This window comes from Orcinus orca, chromosome 19 (genome assembly GCF_937001465.1).
Source record: "Orcinus orca chromosome 19, mOrcOrc1.1, whole genome shotgun sequence".
Taxonomy (NCBI): Eukaryota; Metazoa; Chordata; class Mammalia; order Artiodactyla; family Delphinidae; genus Orcinus; species Orcinus orca.
The window spans coordinates 11618623-11638548 of NC_064577.1; positions in this window are offsets into that span (position 1 = coordinate 11618623).

The window sequence follows — 19926 nt, forward strand, 5'->3', positions numbered from 1 at the left end:
AGCCTTGGGGAGATTAAGTGACTTGACCCGGGTGGAGGTGGGTAAGGAAATTGGGAGGCAAAACCGGATAAAGAAGAAAAAAGGCATACCATCCGAGGGGGTCTTCACAGTCCTGTGAGGAAGACGTGCCTCCACGAACTGAGAAGCGTGATTAACTCGCCGTCTACTCTCGCGCGAACTTGCCGTCTACTCTCGCTCGAACTTGCCATCTACTCTCGCAGGACCTCGCCGTCTACTCTCGCGCGAACAATAGCTTGGGAAAGAAAACGCGGTTTTCTTCCCTGATCTTCTGACCCTCACCAAACTTAGCTGCAGGCTACGGGCAGAGTTCTTTTTATAAAGCTGCCTGTGTTTCCCCTTGTGCTGAAAAGGGTTTGGGACAGAGGCCTGTGCTTTTCTTGGGGTAACTTTCTGACACACAGGAAGTAGCCACACACTCCAATAGCCTGGCATTCCTGCGAAGCCACAGAAGCAGTGGTGGCTGCTTTGCTTTTTGACTGTAACTCGCAGTAAGAGATACGTTTTACAGTGTGATCCAGAGCACACACGCAGGCACCCACACACACGCATATTTGTGTGTTTTGCTTTCTCCTGAATCCCCAGTGCCTGGCACATAGTAGGTTCTCAATGAGTATTTACTGAATGAATGAATGAATGAATGAATGTGTAGATATTAAGATGAACGTTTCATAAAACAATGCTTACCTTACTACTTGCATTCAAATTCATGACCAACTAAATTGAGTTTCCCAAGTTGGGGTCACAACTCAAAGTTTGAAAAACACGACCATGAAGTCTCAGTCTTGGCAGGGATGTGGTTTTAGTTCCAAGATGCAGGCACAAGCTTAACAAATGGCTTATTCTACTGAGTATCAAGGTTTACCAACTGCCATCCAGGGATGGGGGCATTCTCACCGGCCACGTACGTTTACGGAACTGATTCCAAGTTTCAGGGTACAACCCCCCCACCCTGGCACTGGCGAGAGAGGACAGAGAAGACGTTTCTCTGCATCCTTCTTTCTCCCTATTTGAAAGTCAGCATTTCAATCTACCAAAAATTGACATATGCTTGGGCTGTTTCTGAGGTTTCCATATTGTCTCATTACTTTTTGTTGGTTTTCTGATTTTGGTTATGGAATCCTGTTTTATTTGGTTGATTTAGATTTTTTGTTTGTTTGTTTCGTTTCTGTACCTCAGGTGCAGGAAGTTAGGTTAGTGGTATTCCCGAATTCATGACACCCAGTCCTCCTCGGAAGTCTGAGCAAGACCTTTCTCTTATTTTATTGCTTTTCCTCCTGCATCCTGTTTTCCCACACCAATTCCTCGACTCTTCAGAGGCAGCCAAAATCATGCGTTTGCAACTTGTTACAGTCACCAAAGATGGCGGCCGTCAAGTTCTCCCCTCACTGTCCATGCAGGTCACACCACCCATCCAGAGGTCGAGTCCATTTCCCCTCTCCTTGAATGTGGCCTGCCCGTGTGACTTGCCTCGACCAATAGAAAGTGCTCGAATTGACAATCTGTCAGTTCTGGACCCAGCCTTCAAGAGACCTGGAAGCTTCATTTTTCACTCTTGGAAGCCAGCCACCAGGCTGTAAGGAAGTCCAGCTATCCTGCTGGAGAGAGAGACCTAGTGGAGAGACCCGGGGGGTAAGACACAATATGGAGAGAGAGAGAACATGAAGGCGCACCAAGGCCCTCCACATGTGAACAAAGCCTTCTGGGAGCTTCCAGCCCAGCCCAGCCAACAGCTGAATGCATCCAAGTGTGTAACCCTAGCCAATGCCACATGGTCCATGTGGCCTAGGCCTGCTCAGATTTCTGACCCAGAGAATCCTGAGAAACAATAAATATACATTTGACCCTTGAATGATGCAGGGGTTAGGGGCACCGACCCTCCCCTGCAGTTGAAAATTCAAGTATAACTTCACCCTCTGTATCCCCGGTTCAGCATCTGCAGATGGTGTAACACATTTTTAGTGAAAAAAATCTGCATATAAGTGGAACCACGCAGTCCAAACCCGTCTTGTTCAAGGGTCAACTGTAGTTGTTTGTTTTAAGCCACTGAAGCTTTGGGTTGGTCTGTTATGTATCAATAGATAACTGAAATAATATATATTCTTAAATATGTATCCTTATCAAATATGTGGTATAGTTTGTGTGCCTGTTTTTTAAAGTAGATAAATGGAACTTTTATACATCTCATTTGTTCCTGATCTTTTTCACCCAAGAATAAATGTTTAAGATCTAACCATGTTGCCATTTGTACATCTGGTTTGTTGCTATGAACCGCTGCACAATATTCAATGGAGTGTATCCATCATAGTATATTTACCCAGTCCCCTAATGATGAACCCTAGATTGTCACCAACACCCAACTACCACAATGAACACATCATGTCCCCACGTGGACCTAGGTGAGACTGTCTCTAGGGACTATAACCAAGAATGAAATTGCCAGGTCACAGAATATTCTCACACTTAATTTCATGCACACACGCACACATTATTATTTTTTTTTGCATCAATGAGATCCTATCCGCAATACTCTTTTTCAGTACAGTTTTTCTTCCTTTTCTTTCCTCGATTGCCTTATGCTTCTCTACTCAGTCCCCTCACTGCATCCTCCATCCTTGCCTCTCCTGTGATAATATTAATCACCTAGAAATGGTCTTACTGTTTTATCTCTGCTATTAATGCTTCATCAAGTTCCCATGTGGACCTAGGTGAGAATTTCCCTGTGAAATATACCCAGGAGTGAAAGTGGGAGGTCACAAAGGATTCTCTTGCTTAATTTCACTGAGTCCTGGCAGGCTCTACATTTTCCAGAATTGTTGTGCCCATTGACACTCCCACCACCAGGACATGAGGACTCCCTTTTTTGACTCATCCTTCTCAGCACTTGATATTATCCAGCTTCTCAGTAGCTGCCAGCCTGATGCCATCTCACTGTTCTGGGTTGCATTTAGGGTTAATAGTGGGTCTGAACATTTCTTCATCCATTTTCTAGTCTTTCGGATTTCCCCTTGCACAGACTGCTTTTTTACATCCTTTATCCATTTTTCTATTGGGTTTCCTGAATTCACTTTGCTGATTTGCAGAATTTCTTGTATATTCTTGATACTCTTTCAGAAAACAAGAAAGGTCTTTTGAAAATAAAAAATATTATTGTTAAAGCCAAAAAAATTAACAGAAGTTTTGGAAGATAAAAATTAGGAAATCTTTCAAAAAAAAAAAAAAGAACAAAAAGACAAAGTTTATTTTAATTTTTAATGAGAAAACAGCTAAGTTGGGGTCTTTTTTTCCCCTGGCATCATGTTTCCACGTACATTTCCCAGTAGGGAAACTCTCTGGGCCTCCCTCCACACGTCCCTGCCCTCACTCACTCTCCCCAGGGGAGGAAGCCTGACGTACTGAGAACGCCTGGCTCAGCCCCATGGGGCTCTCTTTGGTGTCTCCCTGCTCAGTTTGTGATCTACTTTCTGCCAGGACACTTGAGCCTGCCCCTGCAGAGAAAGCCTGCTTTGCCCAGCTCTGCCTGTGACTAGGTAAATATGTCTGCCTAATTCCTGGATGAAATATTAACAAGTCCTTTTTTTTTTTTTTTGGCGGTATGCAGGCCTCTCACTGTTGTGGCCTCTCCCGTTGCGGAGCACAGGCTCTGGATGCGCAGGCTCAGCGGCCATGGCTCACGGGCCCAAGCCGCTCCGCGGCATGTGGGATCTTCCCAGACCGGGGCACGAACCCGTGTCCCCCGCATCGGCAGGCGGGCTCTCAACCACTGCGCCACCAGGGAAGCCCAACAAGTCCTTTTGATTTAAGGTTCTGAGCCAAATCCACCTTCACTGCTTATCAACAATAAAGCTATTATTGTATATTTATTATATAACAATAATAATAAAGAATTAGAATGGATTCCGCCTTTCAGCTGTTACATTCAACATTGGGAGACAGGATGATGCCTTCACACTTCCAAGGGAAATTTTTTTCAACCTGGAATTGTAGGTGAAAATGATCTTGGCATGAGAAAGTAGAATAAAGAGCTTTCAGATGTGCCATGGCTCAGAATATTTATTTCCTATTTCTACTATGTTTGGAAGTACCATAGAAAGTGAGGAAATAATCCAAAAACAAGACACATAAAAGAATATCTCAATATGGGACTTTTTGTTATTATTAAATAAAATCTTATTCAACTCTTTCTGTATTTCTGCCTACAGGTTGGCTTTTTTTCGTATAATGCTAACTAATGAAATTCGAGAGGCTGGCCTTAAAAATGCAAGTCATTTTTATAATAAATAATAAACTTAAGAGATACAAGGAAGAGATGGAGACTCATTTTTCTTTTTTTTTTTTTTTCTTTTTTTTTGAATGCATTGAGTCTTCGTTGCTGCCCGCCAGCTTTCTCTAGATGTGGCAAGCCAGAGCTACTCTTCGTTGTGGTGCACGGGCTTCTCATTGCAGTGGCTTCTCTTGTTGCGGAGCACAGTCTCTAGGCGCACGGGCTTCAGTAGTTGCAGCATGCGGGCTCAGTAGTTGTGGCTCACCGGCTCTAGAGTGCAGGCTCAGTAGTTGTGGCATGGGCTTAGTTGCTCCGCGGCATATGGGATCTTCCCAGACCAGGGCTCCAAACCCATGTCCCCTGCATTGGCAGGCAGATTCTTAACCACTGCGCCACCAGGGAAGTCCTCTCATTTGATAGGCTGTACAGTGAGGATGATCACAAGCCTACCCATCTTGTTACCCTGTGAACTATGGAGACCAAGGTGGACTTTCATAATTCTTGTGGATGTATTCTATTCTCTGCAACATTAACTCTCTCTTTGGAAGGCTTAGGATTCCCAAAACTTTCAAAGAAATTGTTGCCATCACTGGTGAAAATAATTTCCCAAAAATGCCTGTGGTTCTGACTGGTTGTCTTTCTTGGTCACTTGTTGTACTGGGAATTTCTAAGCAAGGATATAATTCTTATTTCAAATCAGAAATAGTGGCTCAGTGGCCCTTTCCTCTTTTCTCATGGGCATGATGGAAAAACTAAGAGCTAGGACTCTGCTAGACTGATACTTAGCAAATAATTTGAATTAACACTCAAGACAGTGGCTAAGAAGACTATAAAGAAGTCCTCCTGAGAAAAGTGAATTCGATTTTATGGAGTTTTAATTTTAAGAAATAGAAAATTATTGTAAGGAAAACATTGCAAGATGAATAATTATTATATCTCCAGTAAAAGCAAAAGAAACTGTACAAGAAAGAAAATGTTATAATAGTAGAGTAATAGGTCCTAGAGGACATAATATTTACATAGACATATAATGTGAGTGCTTTCTTTTTATTTTTTTGAACACTTTATTTTTAAACTAAAGATGCCACTATTACTATATTTGGAAGATAGCAGTGGCATAAGAGAGCTAATTCTCATCTCTCATAGAAAATAAATGGTCTAACATTTATAAATCCCCTCCTCTACTTTGTCCAGTGGGCACATTGCAGGGGTGGGGGAGGGTGCAATAGAATGAGTGGGAGGAAACCTGACAAGTAATTGTCCTTTTGCTTTATGAAAAGGTTGGCCCTGGGCCTTGACATGACTTGTGCCCTGGTAGGAAACCATTTGGAGAACACAGTGTCTTAATACATTGTGGACCCAGGCCTCTACTTCCTGTATCTTAAAGGATGTTAGCTAGAATTCTAGGAATCACCTAGAATTTTAACCAGTGGAGGTGGGGAGCATATGAGAGCCAGGCTTCTGGCTGAGACAAGCATGTGACTAGTGGTGCCACTCATCAGTCGAGGAGCACATGGGGAGATCTGGTACGGCAGCAGGGGCAAGGAGGCTGACTTTCACTGGGGACATGGGTTTATGTCCCATCTGGTGGCCCATTCAGATGGAGCTATCTAGAGGGCAGTTGGACACAGATGAATCTAAAGCTCAGTGGAGGGACTTCCCCGGTGGTGCAGTGGTTAAGAATCCACCTGCCAATGCAGGGGACACGGGTTCAGGCCCTGGTCCGGGAAGATCCCACATGCCGTGGAGTAGCTAAGCCCGTGCGCCACAACTACTGAGCTTGCGTGCCACAACTACTGAAGCCTGAGCTCCTAGAGCCCGTGCTCCACAACAAGAGAAGCCACCGCAATGAGAAGACAGAACACCACAACGAAGAGTAGCTCCCGCTCGCCGCAACTAGAGAAAGCCTTCGCGCAGCAACAAAGACCCAACGCAGCCAAAAATAAATTAAGACAAAATAAAAATAAATTAATTAAAAGAAAAAAAGAAGGAAATTCTCACACATAATCCAACATGGATGAACCTGGAGGACATTATGCTAAGTGAAATAACACAGCCACAAAAAGACTAATACTGTATGATTTACAGTGGCCAAATTCATAGAGAAAGAAAGTAGAATAGTAGTTGCCAGGGGTTGGGGGAGGTGCGTATGGGGAGTTATTATTTACTGGGTACAAAGTTTCAGGTTCTCAAGATGAAAAAGTTCTGGAGATGGATGGTAGTGATGATTGCACCACAATATGTACTTAACGACATTAAACTCTACACAAAAATGACTAGAATAGTAAATTTACTGTTATCTATATGTTACCACAACAAAAAAGGGGAGAAAAATGGAGAAACGAAAAGAGATTTAAATTGCTATATCTCATCAGATATAAGATGCCATCAATTGTAAGATACTTCATTATTTATGTGCCACATAATTTTTTTTTTTTTTTTTTTTGGTCATGCCATGAGGCTTGTGGGATCTTAATTCCCTGACCAGGGATTGGACCCAGGCCCTCAGCAGTGAAATCAGAGTCCTAACCACTGGACCACCAGGGAGTTCCCACCACATAATTTCTTATCACTTAGAATTTCTATGGTATACTCACTACACGAGCTTTTTTAGACTTATTTGGACATGTATTTTATCCTATATCACTCCTGTGCATACCTAAATATAAGTAAAGTAAAACAGTTTAAACATTCCTTAAACGTCTTCATTTTCAGAATACGATTCTTTTGAATCGTTTTTGACTCAGAATTGTCAGTGCCCGTGTTTTCCCACACAATGTCGTCCTCTGTGCCATCAAGAGTGTTACTGATGCAGGTTTTCTTAAAAGAGTGCTCCAGGGCTTCCCTGGTGGCGCAGTGGTTGCGAGTCCGCCTGCCGATGCAGGGGACACGGGTTCGTGCCCCGGTCCGGGAATATCCCGCGTGCCGCGGAGCGGCTAGGCCCGTGAGCCATGGCCGCTGAGCCTGCGCGTCCGGAGCCTGTGCTCCACAACGGGAGAGGCCACAACAGTGAGAGGACCACGTACCGCAAAAAAAAAAAAAAAAAAGAGTGCTCCATTGTTATCTCCAGGATTTTCTTCCAAACAGCTGATCTCCACTCTACAAGCTTTCTTTATTGTTCCAGAATATGTCAATGGAAGGTTCTCAGACAAGATTCAGAACTCATATTCTTTCCACAAATGATGCTTAAATGGTTAGCTGTCTGAAACACAGAGGCACTGCAATGACTGATCAAGCCTTCGGGAACAACAACCACATTTGGACATGCACAGGTAATGACATTTATGTCACAACTATCACCTGGATGTAAGCAATTGTGAGATGTCATCAACTATAACATATCCCAATTTCAGAGATGCTAATGTGAAAAAATGTACATGATAACAACTATAAAGTATAGTATAAGTAAAATTATGAGGCAGTAAGGTAGAACCACTATATCCAAAATACATGTAAGAACTGTAGAAAAAGAGTAGAAAACAATGGAGAAGAAATAACCTAAGAAATAAGAGAAAACACTTCCTCAAGCTGTATAAAGCCTTCATCTATTGCTCCGATGGATTCATCTAGAAATTGATCCCTAGTGTCTGAAGCAAATGCAACCCCATTCATTTATTAATTTGCTTGTGTATTCAGTTAACAAATACTAGGAACTTGCTGTGCTTCAGCACTTGTACTCCATACCTTAACAGTGCCTCAAAAAAAAGCCAGTATATTTCTTTCTCTCTGATAATAAATACTATGTAACCGTGTCTCCCTTTTCACTTTAGTTTCCAGGAGTCTCAGAGTGAAACCAGAGACTAAACATTAACTACTTTACAAAGTAGTAGTCCTGGTAGCCTGTATTACTTCTGTTTATCTTTTTCTCTTTATCTTGACTTTCTACTTTTATTTTCAGTTTCCCCGATCCATAGTCTTTATTTTCAGATATATTTTGTCATCTCTCTACTCTGTATTTTTATTGTAAATCCTTCAAATACTTTCAGAACTTATGTATCCCCTACCACCAGCAGCCAACCTGCTTCACCATAGGCTCTCCATGGAAAGCCCCAGAACCAGCCTTGACCCTTCTCTCTCCTGTCACACTGGTGAATTACACATCCTGCCCATCCAACCTTCTAAACATTTCCACAAGCCTTATTACAGCAGCCCCAGCTCAAGGTCCAAAAATGTCACTTTATTTTTCCATAACTGAATTTGAATAGTATATCAAGCCTTCTTTCTGCTTCATAGCAGAAATTTTATTAGAACAGGATAAGGGATGTAGTGTTTACTTCTAACAATAACTTGAGACATGGTGAAAGAAATCTGTTCACTTTCTTTTTGTGCCACTTACATCCCACCACACACACGCACGTGCGCGCGCACACACACACACACACACACGAAAAGAGACAATTACAAGCTGCCAGTTTCAACAAAGGTCAAGTGTAAACATAAACAAGTGGGTTTTGTGAACCAGAAGAAGTGGATGTTCTTTTTTATAACAAGAGGATGAGATTTTTAAACAAATACAAAGAGTGGGCTGGAAGGAAGAGGGGATGAGATTTGGAGAAGGGAGTTTCTGCAGGTAAGGGGTGCCTTATTCCCCCACCCTGGAGGCAAGAAGCCTGCATTCCTCCCAGGATGTATGGGCTTCCAGAGCTCTCTCAGAAGCTTAGCGATAGTTTCACAAATAGGGCAGTAGGGATGATGCTTCTGAGGGCCAGGGACCAGAGAATTAATTTACTCAAGCTAAGCCTGAAAGAACCATCCCTAGCAAGGTGAGCGAAGTCCCCTCTCAGCAACCCCACAGCTCTTGGAAGACTAGACTTTTAAGAGTTCCTGTAACCCCGCAAGGTGAAGGCAAGGCATGGGTGATCCTGGGGGAAGTGTCACAGAAGTCATCTGGCTGGGCCAAAGGAACCTGCCAGAAGGGGACAGAGTATGGACCACCATGGGGACTAAAATGCAATGTTCCCCTATGGGGTCAGCACATGGCAAGTCAATCAGACATCACATAGAGGCCCAGTAGAGTTGGATCTTGCCCAGCTTGAACAAATGGTAAAGAATTCTATATTCACCCCAGCAGTAAAGTGAAGGAAGGCATTGCAACCTTAGTGGTTGTGTATCATTCCATCTATTCAATCTGACCAAACAAAGTTATGGAATAGATTCAATGGAACCCAGGGGATGTGAGTCGAGAGTTCAATCCCATCTTAGCAACTAGAAAAAGGCTTAGAAATTCTCCCTGTGGCTCCAGGAGAATCATTCAAATCACAAGCAGCCCCAGGTCCCATATCCCAGTCTCAGAACTCTGACCAGAGAGAAGCCCCAGCCCCAGGCGACATGGGATGGTAACGCTTTTCCTCTAGGGAAGTATATTCTAAACCCAAGAAGGTTTGAAACTAAATACATAAATGACAAAGTAAATCAAATACATGGTATTAGTACTTTTGAGTTAAATTTAAGAGCAATCTAATATATTGGGTATTGAGATGTGTAAGGAGATATAGTATACTAAAGAATTTGAAGTTAGCCTTGGGATATCAAGTTCAAATATAAAATCAAGTACTTGATTTTAGACTTGTGGTTTCAGTTGGAAAGTATAAAATAATTTGATGATGTCTGTAAACAGTACGGAATGTTTAAGAGGCCTTGAGATTCATTATGAATATTAATTTATAATAAATTAATAATAAACAAGCTTAGTTTTTGCTTGTTAGGTCAGACTTTTTTTTTTTGGCCATACCACACAACTTGTGGGATCTTAGTTCCCCAACCAGGGATTGAACGCGGGCCCTCAGCAGTTGAAAGTGCAGAGTCCTAACCACTGGACCGCCAGGGAATTCCCAGGTCAGACATTTTTAAATATGTAAAATAAAATACATTGAATGGGGCTTCCCTGGTGGCGCAGTGGTTGAGAGTCCGCCTGCCGATGCGGGGGACACGGGTTCGTGCCCCGGTCCGGGAAGATCCCACATGCCGCGGAGCGGCTGCGCCCGTGAGCCATGGCCACTGAGCCTGCGCATCCGGAGCCTGTGCTCCGCAACGGGAGAGGCCACAACAGTGAGAGGCCCGCATACCGCAAAAAAAAAAAAATACATTGAATGTGTAAATTCAGTTTAAAATGTTTCCAGGCATTTAACTGCACTGTGAATGGGACAGATTATTTTAGAGAGTTTTGTGTCTTCAACTTACGTCATTCTACAATAATTAATGAGAAAATGAAGTTGGTGGCTCTGATTTTGCTCAATTTATAAAGAGAATAATCACACTTAGAAGCTGAACTTATAAGAAGCTGAAAGAAAATGAGTTTTTAAATCTATTTGCACAAATTGATTATTAATTTTTTTTAAACCAAATAACAGTAAATAGTCCTTTCTGTAAACAAATACCACCACAAAAATCAAAAATTTACCTTGACATTAGGGTCCATGTGCCAAGGGGCTGGGGTCCAGGGCAAGCTGTCTAGAAGGCACCCACAATGCCAAGAACATCCACAGTAGAGCCCATTCTGACTCCCCTCTGGCCAAGCAAATAGACTGAGCAGAACATCCACTGAGCTCCACCATCACCAGCCTCAGAAGCCAAGAAGGTGGACATCCCACTCTGGCCACCATCTTCCCACATCAGGAGGCTCTGTGTGCATCACCACCAACCCTCCCCTTCCCTCTTCCCTGCTCTCTTTTTCTCCATAGCACTTGTCACCATTTAATATATTACGCATTGGGGGTATATAGATTATCACATTTCTGCACATACTGGAACACAGACACCATGAGAAGAGGGATTTGGCCTCATTCAGTCCTAAACCCCCAGGCCTAGAATGGTACCTGCCCGTGGTCTGCTCCCAATATACTAATATGGCGCGTGAGTGAATGGGTAGCTTTTGTTTCTTACTGTCTGTTTACACATCTCCCTCCCTGTCTGGACTCCAGCTCCTGGAGCTCAGGAGCTACCTTATTACCACTCAATATTCATGCCAAATATTCTGGCACCATGCCCAGAAAAAAAGCATGGGCCCAACATATGTAAACGTGGCCCTTGTCTGAAGGCAGTGTGGAGAAGACCAAGGCCTTTGGAGTCAAAAAAACCACACGTTTGAGTTCTGGTTCTGATACTTACCAGCCAGAAGTGAGCCCTGGACAAGTTACTTAAGATCTCTGAACTTCAGCTTCTTCAGATGGAAATGGATATTATAATAATACCTACCTCTTGCTGTTCTTGGGAGAATTAAATGGGTTCATGGCAGGGAAAATATCTAACACTGAGCCTTTACACAAAGTTCCTTTCACAGGAGATGCTCAATAAAAATCCATCCACTTACTCCTTTTCACCTCCTCCAGCTGCTACAGAGCAAGTCTCCTCCCTGACCACGCACCCTGCCCCCAGCTTCGGGTGCTCAGTCTGCATTTACTCTCTGGGGTAGTGACAGGTATTGGAGAGACTGGCGGCCTCTGAGCCCCAGAGGGAGGCCACTGCTGCCTGTGACTCAGGCAGGGGGATGGGAGCAGAAGAATAGGTCCCTGGTTGGGGATTTGGAGACACCAGTAATTTGGGGAACTTCAAGGGCAGGAAGTGAAAGAAGTGCGGTGCAGAGGGGAACCAGCAACCCGCATCCCTGTGCTTTCTAGACACACGTACGCATGCACTCCTGAGACACAAGAATGAGGAACCCAGGAGAGCAGACAGGAAGGGTCAAGGGGTAAAGACTTGGCCTGGAGGAGGAGAGTCAAGATGGCCCCACCCCCATTCCAACCCCAGGCCCAGCCCCTGGCCTGATCCAAACCTCTATCCTAGCCCTGATCTCAGGCCCAACTCCAAAGACACGAAGAGCTGGGAGCCCCGTAGGAACTGAGTGCCCCCAAATCATGATAGGATTTCCCCGGTCTCTGCCGTCTGCGTTCCTCCTCCTCCTGGTCTCTGTCTTCCTCCATATCTGCCTTCGCCTCTCTCTCCGCCACTGGCTCCCCTTCTGCCCCCTGGCTTGTTCGCTCATGTATTTCACAGCAGATATTTGTTAAGCATCCATTTGGGAGGAGGTCTGGAACCCCTGTTAGAGTCCTCTGGGGAGAGACAAGAGATGTGAGTCATAGAATCCTACAGTATCCCAGCTGGCGGGGCCCTTAGGCCAGCCCCAGGCTGCCTGCCTCCATCCAAGGAGAGGAAATTGATTCCCCAAGAGAAGACTGTGTATCCAGGGACCCACAGCCCATCTAGGACAATGATCCTGGATAGATGAGATCCTGAGGATGAACGTGTGTATTCATTAGCTAGGCCTGCCATAACAATACCACAGACAGGCTTAAACAACAGAAATTTACCTTCTCACAGCCTGGGGGCTAGAAGTCCAAGATCAAGGTGTCAGCACGTTTGGTATCTCCTGAAGTCTCTCTCCTCAGTTTGCAGATGGCCACCTTCTTGCTGTGCCCTCACATGGCCTTTCCTCTCTGTGTGTCTGTGTCCTAATCTCCTCTTCTTTTTTCTTTTTTCTGTTTTTGCGGTACACGGGCCTCTCACTGTTGTGGCCTCTCCCGTTGCGGAGCACAGGCTCCGGACGCACAGGCTCAGCGGCCATGGATCACGGGCCCAGCCGCTCCGCGGCATGTGAGATCTTCCCGGACCAGGGCACGAACCCGTGTCCCCTGCATTGGCAGGCGGACTCTCAACCACTACGCCACCAGGGAAGCCCCTAATCTCCTCTTCTTATAAGGACACCAGTCATATTGAATTAGGGCCTGCCCTAGTGACCTCATTTTTTTCCAACTTAATTACCTCTTTAAAGACCCTATCTTCAAATACTGTCACATTCCAAGGGACTGGGGGCTTCAGGCTTCAACGTATGAATTTGGGGGAAACACAATTCAGCTCATAACAGCATGGAACAGAGAAATCTTTTCTGGGAGTGTATGTGTTTTCACAGGTGTGTGTCACATGCATTGAGGAAGGAGGGGTCAGAGGAGAGTTACTCTCCCCAAATCCAGCTCAGCTCCAGGCCCCAGAGGAAAGGGCTAGGACAGCCCTCCCATCCATGCAATTACTTTATTCAAAAGTATTTCCTGGAATTCCCTGGCGGTCCAGTTAGGTTAGGACTCGGCACCGCTTTCACTGCCAAGGGCTCGGGTTCAATCCCTGGTTGGAGAACTAAGATCCCGCAAGCCGTGCAGCACAGCCAAAAAAACAAATATTTCCTTAGTGCCTTCTCTCTGCCAGACAGTGCTGTAGGCAGCTCTGCCCTTAGCCCTACGCTATCGAGCCCACACTTGAGAAGACCCCTCTGTGACCCTCCTTAAGCCACACTCCCTGACTAAGGAATCCATCAGGTCAGGAGACAAGCCCGCCTGCACCTTCTGGACCAGCTTCAGGACACAGGGACACCCTGCCCACATTCAGGGCCTCACAGCTCTCTTTGCCGGGGGTGGGGTGGGGGTCCTCCCGAGGGCAGAATTCCCCTCTGGGAACATAGCCCTCGGCCTGGGGTGGCCGGGGGGGCCTCTGTTTTCAGTGCACCCAGAGGCGGTGTGGCAGGGCAGGCTGCACTGGCTACACCTTTGTGTGTGAGGTTCCTCTGTGAGGACGAACCAGGGGTGAGAAGGGAAGGGAGGGCTGGGCCCAGGGCCTCCATGTGGACCCTTGGCCTGGGCTGCAAGTTAGTGTGGACCTGAATAGTGACAAACAAAACAGACATGGCTCCTGTCCCTTGCAAACTTCCTCTCTAAAAGGGAGACAAATAATAGACAAGCATTAAATGGAAAATAAACTAATTTCAGGGAGTGAGCGAGTGCTTGAAGAAAACAGGAGTGATGGCAGGGGGGATCTCTGGAGGAAACAATGCATGCAAAGGCCCTGGGGCAACAAAGAGCTGGGTGTGGTTGAGAAACAGCCAGGAGGTTGATGTGTGAAAGAAGGCCGGTTGGAGGAGCAGAAGTTGGAGAAAAAGTCAGGGGCTAGATCATGTGGGGATCTCAGGGAAGTGGAAGGAGTTTGGTTTATCCTCCTCTGTGAAATGGGGAGCCACTGATGAGTGACTTGGTCTGATTTCCATTTTCAAAGGCTGCCGTTTGAGGATGGACCTTTAGGGGCAAGGGTGGAAGCTGGGGGCCGGGGTTGGTCCAAAAGTCCAAGGAGAGAGATGGTGGTGGTTGAGACTAGGAGATGGCAGTGACGACAGCAAGAAGAGGCCAGATTAAATGTAGATCTTGGAGGAAGAACCATCATCTCAGCACTGGTTGGGGAGCAACCGTGCGCGGGCAGGGATAGTAAGGCTTGACGAATGATCCCTCAGATGTGGCTGAGAAAGCGGGCAGATTTAAGTGAGTTGGGAAGATGGGGAGAGGGGTTGTGGATTGCAAGTAGAGTGGAAACAGGAATAAAAAAAAGCCTGATTTGGGACATAGTCAGTGTGAGCTGCTTGTTGGACCCGGAGATGTAGATATCAGAGGGAAATCGAATATATAATCTGGGCAGGGTCACACACACACACACTCACCCCCATTCCAGGAGCCCCTTTGTCCTCCTCCTGCCAGGCTGGTCCCTGGCCACTGGCTATGCTGGCCGCCGGTCTGTGTCTCCTCCCAAGCCAGGATCCCTGGGGGGCTGTGTGTGAGAAGCCCCTGTCCTTGGATCTCCCATGGGAGAGGACTGAGAAAGGGAGTGTGGGGACAGGAAACCCCATTAAAAACACCAAAACCAGAAAGTCCCCAGTTGTTGGACTGATGTTTCCTGCAAATAATGACATCCCTGCCCAACCCACCATCTCCATTGAGGGACCTGTGCTGGAGGGCTAGCAGGGCTGCAAACTCTGTGCTCTTCCTTTTTTTTCTGTAAAGCAGGGCTCTATCACTCCCCAAAAGCCCCTGCGGAAGTCACGCCGCCCTCAGTCACCGTCGACGCACTTACCCATATCTGCCCGGCTGTGGCCCTATTGATGGAGGCCTCGTTCTCCTTTCCTGGTTTACAAAATCCATGTCACCTGGGATTTTTTGTGGACACACGTGTCACAAGGGCACTGGGAGGCTGGCATGGTTGAGGATATTAGAGATGTGAAACGTAAAAGAGGACCTGAGAAACGCAGCCTTCGGGAACCTTCCTCAGATTCCTTGAGCCACAGTCCTTTCTGCCTTCTCGACGTGATCACAAGATCCTATGAGGCCAAATACAAGCAGAGGGGCCTGGTAATGGCAGAAGACGCCCACTGTGTGCAGCTCAGGGCTTACGCCAGGGGTATAGGTATAACCGGGGAGCCTGCCCTCAAGAAGACCGCAAATGAGAAGGAAACAGATCCATAGACAGCACAAGCTCGGAATCAAGAAAGAAATCCAGAAGGGACTTCCCTGGTGGTGCAGTGGGTGAGACTCCATGCTCCCAATGCAGGGGACCTGGGTTCGATCCCTGGTCAGGGAACTAGATCCCACAGACATGCTACAACTAAGGAGCCTGCCTGCGGCAACCTGGAACAACCAAATAAATAAAATAAAATAAATATATATTAAAAGAAAAAAGAAAGGAGGGCTTTCTAGAGAAGATGGTGGCTCAGCTGCCCTCAAGGGAACCTCAGCCTCCAGACTTTTCCACCTACGGTCCCCTAATGTCAGAGGAGAGTAAACTTTGAGAGATCCACTTGCCAAACCACTTTTTAATATAAAAATAATTTTAAATTAAATATCACTGGGACTTCCCTAGTGGTCCAGTGGCTAAGGCTCTGTGATCCCAGCACAGAGGGCATGGGTTCGATTCCTGGTCAGGGACCTAGATCCCACATGCATGCCTCAACTAAGAGTTCACATGCCACAACTAAAGATCTGCATGCCACAACTGAGACCCAGAACAGCCAAATAAATAAATAAATAAATAATTTTTTAAATAAATATTACAGAGTCGGGAATTCCCTGGCAGTCCAGTAGTTAGGACTCCGCCTTTTCACTGCTGATGGCATGGGTTCAATCCCTGGTCAGGAAACTAAGATTCCACAAGCTGCGTGGCAGAGCCAAAAAAAAAGAAAAGAATTCAAAACAAATTTTTTTTTAATATTAATGAGTCAAAATAGACTCTCCGGGGGGGAAAATGCACCTGACACATTACCAAGTAATAATCTAATAATACTAGGTTGACATTTATTGAGAGTTTATTAAGTGCCAGGCTTTGTACGACGTGCTCTACATCCACCATCTCAGTTAAGCCCAATGACAGCCTATGGCAAAGGTACTGCTATGACCCCCATTTTACAGATGAGCAAACTAAGGCTTAGAGAAATTAAATAACATCCCTAACGTCAGTCACAAACAAGTGGCTGAGCCAGGAGGCACACCCAGGTCCGTCTGACTCCAGAGCCAATGCTCTTGCTATCATGCACCCCTGGGTGCATCCCTTGCGTCACAGACTTGCATCAGTTTGAGAAGCACAAGTTAAGAAAGGTCCAAGCTCCTTGCCCCCACCCTCACACATGCTCATCTCCAGGCTCCCACACGCTGAACTCTTAGAAGCTGCAGGAAACTACTTGGAGCCACCAGAACATGACAAGCTGTTCTGTCTCTTTGTTCCTTTTTTTTTTTTTTTTTTTTTTTGCAGTACGCGGGCCTCTCACTGCTGTGGCCTCTCCCGTTGCGGAGCACAGGCTCCGGACGCGCAGGCCCAGCGGCCATGGCTCACGGGCCCAGCCGCTCCGCGGCATGTGGGATCTTCCCGGACCGGGGCACAAACCCGTGTCCCCTGCATCGGCAGGCGGACTCTCAACCACTGCGCCACCAGGGGAGTCCTCTTTGTTCCATTTCACAGGCTTCTCGCTTTCCTGGAATCCCAACCCAGGCATCCATCTGGTGATCTCCCATTCATCCTCCAGGATATGACTTAAGAGTCCTCTCTTCCAGGACGCCCTCCCTGATTCACGGAACGGAGCTCACCACGCCCTCCTCAGCTCCACCTCCACACTGGGCAGCTTCCCCTGTTGTGGCTCTGGAGCACCGTCTGTCTCTCCTGCTGCACCCTGACACCCTCCAGGCAGGAAGCCTGGCTTTTCCACCTCCGTGTCCCTAACACCCTGCACAGAACCTGGCACACAGCTCGCCTGGATTCCCCTCCTCCATTTTGCTGTTTAAGATAGAGGAAGGCTAGCATTTTAGTACAAACATTGGGAGAGACTGAGGAAAGAGTTTATCAAAAATTATGGGAACAGGGGACTTCCCTAGTGGTCCAGTGGGTAAGACTCCACGCTCCCAATGCGGGGGACGCGGGTTTGATCCCTGATTGGGGAACTAGATCCCGCATGCATGCCACAACTAAGAGTCCGCATACCACAACTAAGAAGTCTGCATGCCGCAGCTAAGATCCCTCATGCCACAACTAAGACCCAGTGCAGCCAAAATAAAAATAAATAAATAAAATTTTTTTAAGATGTAGGGGAACAATGGGATTTTGTCTGGCACTAAGTAGACGTTGCTGGTGGAGAAAAGGAGGCAGAATTTCAGCCAGAGACCCCCAAGAGCCTCACCTCCCCTGCCTCTCTCTTGCCTTCAGCATCTGCCAAACACGTTCTGTTTATTGGATGAGCCCGTAGGGTCCTTGAGATCCCAGGCTTCAGACCAGTCAAACCTTTGACAACCTTGCTCAGTGCTCTGTCCCCACCACTTAGAAGAGCACTTGGCACATAGTTGGCACTCAAGAAATGTTGATTTAATGACTTTCTAATCGGGTTATCATTAAGATAGAATATTATATTCGTTTCAGGTGTACAACTTAGTGATTCGAATTTTTTTTTTTTTTTTTGCGGTACGCGGGCCTCTCACTGCTGTGGCCTCTCCCGTTGCGGAGCACAGGCTCCGGACGCGCAGGCCCAGCGGCCATGGCTCACGGGCCCAGCCGCTCCGCGGCACGTGGGATCTTCCCGGACCGGGGCACGAACCCACGTCCCCTGCATCGGCAGGCGGACTCTCAACCACTGCGCCACCAGGGAAGCCCTAACGACTTTTTGTTTTTGATGAAATAACATTTTAAAATTATTGTGGTAGGAAAAGTGTTGATGAGGATGTGGAGCAACTGGAACTCACATACACCACTGGTGGGAGCTTAAAATGATGTGATCGCTTTGGAAATCTCTTTGGCAACATGTACTAAATCTGGACACATGACCCAGGAATGCCAGTCTCAGGGGTATACCCAACAGATGCACACCCATATTTCACTACACAGCCCCAAGACTGTGCCACAATCCGGATGAATCTCACAATTAATAAGTGAAAGAAGTCAGACCCAAAAGAGTGCGTAGGGCCTGGTTCCATTTACTTAAGTACAAAAACAAGCATAACTAACCTGTGCTATTAGAAGTCAGAGAGGCAGCCGGGACTGGAAGGGGACACAGGGGCTCTGGGGCACTGATAATGTTCTTTCGAAATCTAGTTTCTGGTAGCACATGTGTGTTCAATTTGTGAAATCTGACCTATGCGTGTTTCTGGAAAACTTATTTAAATTACTGTAACAGGCGTTCAAAGTCATTCCACGTTTTGGGGGGTTTACTCTTTCACCATTTAAGAAGCTGGGTTTTTCTTTCCTGTTTCGCTTACCTTCCCAACATCCAGGACGGCAGCGCCACCGCGTGGTCACACCTGCATGATGCGCCAGTCTGCGAGGACCTAGGCTCTCCCGCTCATCCGCCCCCTAACATTTTAACTTCTTGCCTCTCTCCAGATAGCTGAAGCGAAACATTAAATAGCAAAGGAATCATTCTGATACCTAAAAGTTTTCCACAAATTAACTCCTGGGGGCAATTTGGCAACTTCTTCCTCTGATCATTTCCCTTTTATTAACTTTTATTACCTTATTCCAGCTTAAATCCTATACACTTACTGGTTACTCTGACTTCTTAGAGTCGGTAAAGTCTTGCAAAGACCCTGAAGGTGTCACGGTGGCATCAGAAGGTGGTAGTTTCTCTGTGTAATGCCCAGGTTTCAAGTTCAGAAACCAGGATGACTGAGTTTATAAGTCCCAGGTTTATAAGAGCTGGGGCGGGGCGGGGAGGGGGGAGGGCCTCTTGAATTTTACTTTCCACGAAAGTGCTTAACTGATAGAAAGTGCACTCTTCTATCAGATCTTTGCTTCCCTTCTCTCTCTTAGTCAACTTGGGAAACGGGGGTGGGGGGATCTACACAGAGCAATGCCACTCTCACCCTATCTGGTTCTTCCCCCAAGAAGGAGAGAGCGTCCCCTTGGCTCCCCCGGAAGAAAGACAGCCCCTCCCGCCAGGCAGGATCACCACCAACCAACCCCCCACCCCCACCCCGCCTCCACTGCCAAAGCGCCTCTGCCAGCATCACCCTGCCGATGTCTCGGCAGCCCGCCTGCTTGACAACCGGCCTCAACGAACCCTCAAACTCTTGCCTTCAAGGTTAGATGCAAGCATATCTTCACCGATCATGCTTCTAGCATCCCCGTTCAGCAAGTTTCTGACACGGAAGTTCCAGCTGGTTTTGCGGCGTGCAAATGGGCCTGAGAGCGCCGGGGAGCCGAGGGCGGGGAGGCCCCAGAGCTGGGAGGCCAGCGGGACCCAGCGGCCTCCGCACACGTCGGGCTCTCTGGCCCTTTCCCAGAGTCTGGGCTAGGCCGGGAGATGCCCTTCTCGCCAGCTCCGCCCGGAAAGTGTGATGAAGGGCATCTGCCAGGCCGCCGGGGGA